This window comes from Calcarisporiella thermophila (genome assembly GCF_041956535.1).
Source record: "Calcarisporiella thermophila strain CBS 279.70 unplaced genomic scaffold VTP21scaffold_36, whole genome shotgun sequence".
Lineage (NCBI taxonomy): Eukaryota > Fungi > Calcarisporiellomycota > Calcarisporiellomycetes > Calcarisporiellales > Calcarisporiellaceae > Calcarisporiella > Calcarisporiella thermophila.
Window position 1 is genome coordinate 3,991 of NW_027192226.1, and position 8,217 is coordinate 12,207.

Here is an 8,217-nt window from a genome sequence, read left to right on the forward strand (position 1 = left end):
TTTATTTTGATATGGGCGAAATGGAGCAGAACCATCGACAGAAGCAGGCCTAGAGAAACGAATACAAATAAATGATAAGTTTAACGAGTAAAATCCGATATAATATAAACCGTGAACACGACGGCTTGTTATGCGAGTCAACATAAGCTAAGAGCTCAGATATTGGAGGAAGCCGTTTCATGTCCCAAATCAACGATATAATAGAGAGTGCGACAAAGTAATGATGCAAATGATTGAGAATAACTATTGATTCCGTGCCCCTGATGGGCTAGTTTTAATACAGAAATCGAAGTGAAAAAAAAAAGAGGGAAAAGGAGAGAGGTATACCGAATAAAAACAAAGGATATATAAATGAAAAAAAAAGTGAGGGAAAAGGGCGAGCTGCGAAATCCGGTATCAAAATTGTCGGTGTGGAGAGAGCCAAAACTAGCAAACTTTATTTTTAAGTTTAGAATACCAGAGTAGTCACGAATTTTCTGGGTAAAATAGCTTTTTGCATTGCAAGTACCCTGTAAAATTTTTGTAGAATTCCGAGTGCTTTTTTTATTGCGCCTATCGTCCCTTCAACCCTTGAAGTATATCGGTAATGCTAACAAAAAATTAAACTTCAAAAATCACTAAGTTTCGTAGTCAATAACGATATCCAAAAATCAGTTCCTTGATAATAAGCGGTAAAATATAATCGTTATTAATGTGCTATCGATTATATCGAACTTGGATATACTTCACTCCGCCTCAGTAAATCCGTTATAATTTAACAACCTTATTGTCAAAATTCGGATTGTTTTTATTTTTCAAATAAACGAGCTTATGCACTTTCAACGTTAGCCATAAGTTAATGTTCATGTAGCCGATACCTAAAAAGATATGAGATTGTATATCCTAACCTGCTCAAGATCGGCTAGTTGCAGGCCTCCTGGATCTTCATTTTATGGTTGCTGCAAAATAGGTTATAATTTAAAAGTATACTTTGCTCTTTTCCAAAATAAAAATTAAGTCTTGCTCGCTCTTCAAATCAAGAATTAAAAGCTAGCACATGTCTGTCTCACTGGCACCTTCATAATTAAGTTTCACCGTGGCCGAAACTGAAGAAATTTTGAAGAGAGTATAGCTTCTAAATATTCTATAATATTGTAACGCCTTTATAGTTAAACTTAGATTGTCTGATCGGGTTGATCATGAAAAGCCTCTTCCGACTAGGAATAGAAGAAAGCAACCAATGAGATTTATGATAAAGTGTTTAACTTGAAATGTGGAACGGCGCAGGACAATGTTATGGTCGGATGATAGTGAATTTACACTATTATTGTAAACGCCAAAGTGAGCCACTTCTATATTGCATCTTATTAAGCCCTATAATCGAACAAATATGACAAAATGTTAGTTGTCTGAGGATGTTTTAATAAGACAGCTTTTTATTTAAGAAGAGAAGAATGAACTAGAATATTTAAAAAATTACCCTATGATGAATTTCATAGTTACTTGGATGCTCCACGAAGTTGCTTAAATATATAATCCTCAGTTTCATTAAGCCATTTAGTAAAAAATGACTATAGCTCCTGAAAATTGCAAGGTTGAGTATTTAAAAAATTTGCAGTATGTGCCTCCATAAATTACTCGGCATACGCTTAAAAGTTTCCAGAGCATTGGAAAGTTACAAATATAAATCCTTGTAAAACGTGGACCCAAAATCCAGTTTCTCCCCTAATACTTAATGTGGCTGGCTTACAACTTCTCAATTTTTCTCCCACGGATGCTTTACGCGACTTATGTGTTAAATTCAACAGCTACGTATCTGTTTGATGGTTAGATTTTTTTTGCTTTTAAATTAGCGATGGCTCTTTCCCATTCGTTCTTAGTATTAAAAAGGGAATTTCTTCAAAAAAAAGTTTCTTTTGTTAAAAACATTGCTATCTAACAAGCCATTGCGACCAAATTTAGCCACAACTTAATGCTATCCCTAAAATAATTGCAAATCTCATTGGTTTGCCATAGTTAATTGAGGAATTAGGGTATATTGATTGATTACTATCCGTATTGGCCCGAAAAGTAAATTTATATCGAAAATAATTTCAAGGAAAAGAAATTGTAAGTTCCAAAGACATACGAACATAAAATGAATCCCAAAATATTTAAAAATGAGTATAACAATAAAATCGAATTATCTGTCTTTGCGGTGATAAATATGAATCTGGCTACATACTGTCCGCCCACTTGAAACTCTGAGCCGTATGTATTCCAAATTGCTAGGTACGAAATAGCAGTTGCAAACTTGGCAGTAGTAACATCTCTTGAACAATATACCAAAATTTTGAATGTAAATGAAATGGCATTCATTAGAGTTCACAAAAAATTGTCTTGCTCTGCAATTATAAAATAAGAAAGCGTGTTTACCAGAATCCACAGCTGATGCAGATCCCACTAGGCCAAATCCTCGACATTCACATGCTGAAAATTCAATATCAGAATTCTCATAGTTGGGTCGAAGTGCTTGCAATGGACTATGAGCAGTTCGAAAGTATATTAGATGTATCGGGATATTTCTGAAGAACTATCTTGGGGCTCTTTTGCCCTTTCCTCTTCCCGTATATTTCAGTATTCACCTTCTTCGTATTCAGCCTTGAGAAAAGTTGGGTGCTTAATAAAGCATTTTTTGCTAACCTGTGATAAATTATTCATCATTCTCACTAAAAAAAAAGAAAGAGCTAGATTGAATCGTGTTTTATAAAGCCAGCTATAGCTCAATAAGTGATATTATTTTCACTATCGATCAATAGGACTATTGAATACTTGAGGATCAGGTACCTACATAAGCTGTAACAGTCGCTTCAAAAGTTTAATATAAGCTATTAAGTATACAACAGAGGATCACAAAGAGGAGAGTTTTTCTGGTTTAAACTTAGTGCAAAAAATAAATCAGTAATCAAAGTAGAAATACTAATTTGATAAACCCTGATTAACCCAAATAATAAGGATATTTCTAGAAGATAATATATGCATGTTAATTTGAAGTTTTAACACAAGAAGTTCTCGGATTATAAGACTTGATTTTCTTTTCAATTCATTTGAATGCTAAATACATTATCATGGATTCATTCAATATGATAAAGCTAATTCTTAATACATTTTATTGCTATCAACAAGGATTCATCACCATCTTACCAGATTTTGTCAATTGGATATGTGCATTTTCAGATGGCAAAGTTAATGAATTGAATTGCTCTCAGCTTAATATTCACTTTTAGTTTTCTTGTATAATATAACTTAAATAGCTTTACTAATATTTGTAACATCTTAAATTTGGACCTCCAACTATTCTAAAAGAATTCGCCTATAAAAATAAATGGCTTTCTTTAAGGAAGCGATTTGAGTTGAGTTTAGATAAAGTTAAAATTTGCTTTTTTACACTGAGCTGAGTTTTCATATTCAATTAAACTATTAGCGCAGTTAATATTTAGTAGTACTAAAGCCAGTCAATTAGAGATACAAGTTATTCGTAGAATATAAAGATTTATTTGAAATGTACGATCCAACCGTCATGTACTAAGAACTTACTAAGCTTGAACGTTTAAAAGAATCTTAGAAAAGCCTCAATTTATTAGAGTTCATATTAATAACAAATAAATCATTTTTATTGAAATAAAGCGGACCTTATGAGAAGTGATTTCCCTCTGTATAATAGTGCGGTAGATTCACAATATTCTTCTACCAAATTCTGTAACTGAATTTACTTTGGGGTTTCGTATATTTGTGAGATGCATACTTCAATTCTAGGTTTATTTGTGTTCTATGTTTTGGCATTTGTGTTTCCATGTATAACCAAGGGAGAATACATAGAAAGCGCACCCATGGACTCTAATGGGTTGAGAGGGTTGTTGCAAGACCTTCACAAAGTCCAATTGGAAAAACGTGCAGGAGCCATATGTCGCAACATTAGATACCATACAACCAATAATGGACAATGGGGCTCCTATACAGATTGGTACGTTTATGTTACAGATATTCCACCTGAGTCAAGGTCATCGATATGCGGAAGTTTTGATAAGAAACTATGGGAACTTTCAAGTCAACTTGGGCTCACTAGAGGTAGAATGGACTGCCGAACCGACGATAAACAAGCAATGTTATATGTTACTGTAAGAATGCAAAATAGGGATGCTAGCTTTCAAGGTTGGACAATCCAAAAAGCGTTTGCGGATGCAATTGGCCGCTCTAGTTACACTTGGTGTAGAGGCTATATAGACGATAGCAGTTGCAAATGCAACTGCTAAGCGAATATGCTCTAGTAGAATCAGCTATGTCTTTTTTGTAATAAAATGAATTGTTTATTTACCCCTAATAAGCACTTTTCTGCAAGTCAATTTAAAAAAAAAAAGATATTATCAAATTAAAAGAATATTATTAAAGTTAATCTGATGTGATTACAAACTATTTTGTATAATTTAATTAAATTTGTAGAGTGATGAAGTTTCGGTTGTTATGAAGCAATTAAGGTATTCAGTGTTGACTTTATTACTAAAAGTATAACACAATTCTTATGCAACCAAACATCGTATCAAGTATTGCTAGTCTCCATATAATGGTAAAGTCGATTAAGCAATTCTTCTCCACAGTTAGCAAATACGCCCACCTCTTGTTTGATACTATCTTTAGATAGAACTTCTTTGATGCCAATTGTTTTCAATAGCTCAACCCAATCCTCAAGTGGAAGTTCACACACCGAAATGGGTGACCCAGTATAACATTCAACATGCGAATCAAAAGCAAAGGAAGAAAGTGTGTCACAACTCTCAAACCTCGGATTCGCAGAGGTGAAAGGCATTAGCTTTTCTTGAAGACAGCTCATCGTATTCCACAACCTTTCATGAAATATATCCTTTAATTATGTGTAGTAAATTCTCAGTTGTGAATGCTCATGATTACCAATCCTGGCCTTTTGGAGTAAACCTTGTCACGTTCTTTTTAAATTTTTCACAGTATTTGTAACCATATCCAAGCGGATAACCATCCTTGTCGCATTTATATTTACTTTCTAGACATTGATAAAAGGAGCAGTTATGGGGTACAGATTCGCATGTGGCTGTGTTATTGATTACGGTGGATGTTGCTGAAGTTAGGAAGAAGAGCAGGAATATAATGAGCCCACTGAAATGTAAGAAACTCATTGAATATACTAAAAGGCTATATATAATAAAGAAAATGAAATGGAGAATGGAAATTCGCCAGAACACACTAACTCAATGCTAATATGCTTCAAATTATAATGTAAATGAGATGAAGTTTGATAAGACTAGTTAGCCACTCTCTAACCCGATAATTAAGCTATGAGAAAAGCATGCTTGCAGTTTATATAGGATGTCAATAATTTGACATTATATAAACATAATTGAATAGCTCATGATTTCGCCCAATTTAGTATAAATAGTGCAAATTAATATCGTAGCATTTCCAATTGCTAGAAAGAGTAAAAATAATCTATGATGACACTTTTTTTAGGAAAATTACAACTTAGTAGTCCCTTCCTTGTGATAATATTCGTTACCTATAGCTTGGCTTCGATCGCGGAGTATTTTTCCCAATAGAGAGGTAAGTGTAACTATATTCGTTATTTAACAGTCGACATTCTGGTTCACAAAATCCATTGGATAAAAAAAAGTAATGATTTGATAGGTTAGACGGACGAAAAAAATTAAATTAACAAACTGCCTATGAGTGTAAATTACTAAAATTGCATATTGACAACATGGTCTGTAGTTCTAGTTAATATAATAGCATCGTGAATTATATATATCTAATTTTTGCTGACGCAGGCGTCGGATATGTCGGATGGGCCAGCAACTATGTTAATACATTATATTTTCCATTATCAACTCTGAGGCTCAGCGTCGCACTGTGCTAAAAAGCATCTTATATATAGCTCATCATCATACATTGTATATTGTATATTGTGTATTGAATATAAAACATTGATTCCCTCAATCACTTTTGTAAAATTATTTGGCTGATCCCAAGTCTATATCAAATGTCGAAAATGCCTGTGTGATATTAGAATTGACCAATCTAAAGTGTTAAGAGAGTTCTGATAAGTTTGTGAGTGTCCAATCGAAAGGCCGAGCAGCAAGACTCAAAGAGAGCATATGGGATCCACGATGCATGTGAATCAACATTGAAAAAACACTGAAAGCAGGCAGAGCGAGTAGCTCTATCTGTCTAATGGTTAAAGTGCGACGAAAGTTCGCGACAATTTGAGGCTCGAGTACCTGCCGGAAGACATCTACTAAAGTTTAATAACGCATGACACATATACAGTAACATATTGCCGAAGGTGGATACGCGAAGTATTAAACAGGGGTATTGGATAGATCTCATAAAGATTCTTCGAGTCAGCTACTATATCCTCCTCTCCCCCGATACCCTAAGACAGAAAAAGGTTGGCCGAAGAGGTGCGCTCATTAGCAAAATGAACACTCGAACAGATTTCACTAGAAATGTCCGGCGCGTACTCCAACCTATTTGTGATTCCAAAGCGGTTTAGAAAGTCGAGACTAGCCATAAACTTTCGACAGTCCATACACTCAGTAAGAAGGGGAAATTTCGAGATGAAGATGCCTCACTTGACACTTACAATGATTCATAAGAGCGATCGGCTGACATCACTGTACCCGATGGGATTTTTCTTTCACGTTCTGATTCACTCAGCTCCCAGGAATTATATTTAATTCCTATGGGAAAGCAAGAAATACTAACTATTAAACACTCCCGATTGGACTTATGATTCCTCTCAGAATCTTAATAACGACCCTAAAGATTTATGAGAAGGTTTTCCAGTACTTCCTCAGATTCCAATCAAGATCGCTACGACCGACGCGTCAAAGAGTGAATGGAGTGCAAAATTTGGGTCTCATATCGTAGGAGGTCAATGGTCACAAACAGAGAGCCAATATCACGTCAACTGGAAGGAGTTCAAGATATTAGAGCTGTGTCTATACTTCCCAGCTCTGATAAATACAACCCTCTTTAATCAGACGGACAACACAACATCGCTGGCATACATTTACAGGTTCGGGGGAACGTGGTCATCTCGTCTCAATGTGTTGGCGAATAAAACCGAAACTTAGATAAAGATAAATCTAACGATGGTAACCATTTATTTGCCGTCAACTCCATGGTTCACTCGTTGCTGCAGATGAAACTGGAGGATCTGATCAGTATACTGATGAAGGCAATGGACCTAGAGTCAACACAAACGAAGCATCCGCTATAAACCAAATGGTGATATTTGGTCTTTTGGCGCATATCACAAAGGAGCTGCGTGAAAAGGGTATACCTCTATATAAGCAGTAATCGCTGTCACACAGCAACGAGAGACCAGGAAAGCAACGTAATTATTCCTCAATGCTGAAGTAGTGGATCGCACCCTGCGAAGCAAACAATGCATCACCATTCTTAGTTCTAGCAGCTGCAATGGCAGATTTTTTGGCGGAGCAAAAGGCAGTGAGATAATAGCTTAACCTTTCAGCAACCAGAGAAAATCAATCAGGTTGAACCACTAGTCCAAACTCAATAGTCGCTGAATTCCGCTGGAAAGCATATGGAGCAGTAACCCTTATCAATCTTGCCGAAAACTCGGTAGACATCTCCACAGTAATAATTTTTTTAAAATTTCGAAATCGACACTTGATTTACGCCCCCTAATTTATAAACTCACTTTGCCATTCTCAGTGGTCACCTTCTCACGAGTCTCAGATTTAGATCGCACTATTCTCAGTCAATTGTCATTAAGGATGGGGCGTTGGAAGGAATTATCAATTGCCCGACGGAAACGAGATATAACCGAATGCAGAGGTGACTTTTGGATATCTATAGTAAAACCATTATATTGGTAAAGAAAATAAGGTCCTTTTATAATAACATAATAAAGAAGACCAATCCTATACCTGATCCTCACTTATAATAATATAAATATTGAAAATAGGAACAGGGTCATAAAACAATTTGCTTCTATTGAAATGAACAGTTAAATCTGATTTTATATATAACAAGCTGGGCATTAATTTAATTCACATATTTAACTATCACAATTATCAGGTATTTTCTAGGAACAAATAAACATCGTGACAATAAACTATTCCACTTCCACCGATATCCAGGTCCTTTTGTGAGCTTGGTAGGGTGCTTTATTGAGTATCGTAGCCCGATGACAAGATTAAAGAAAAT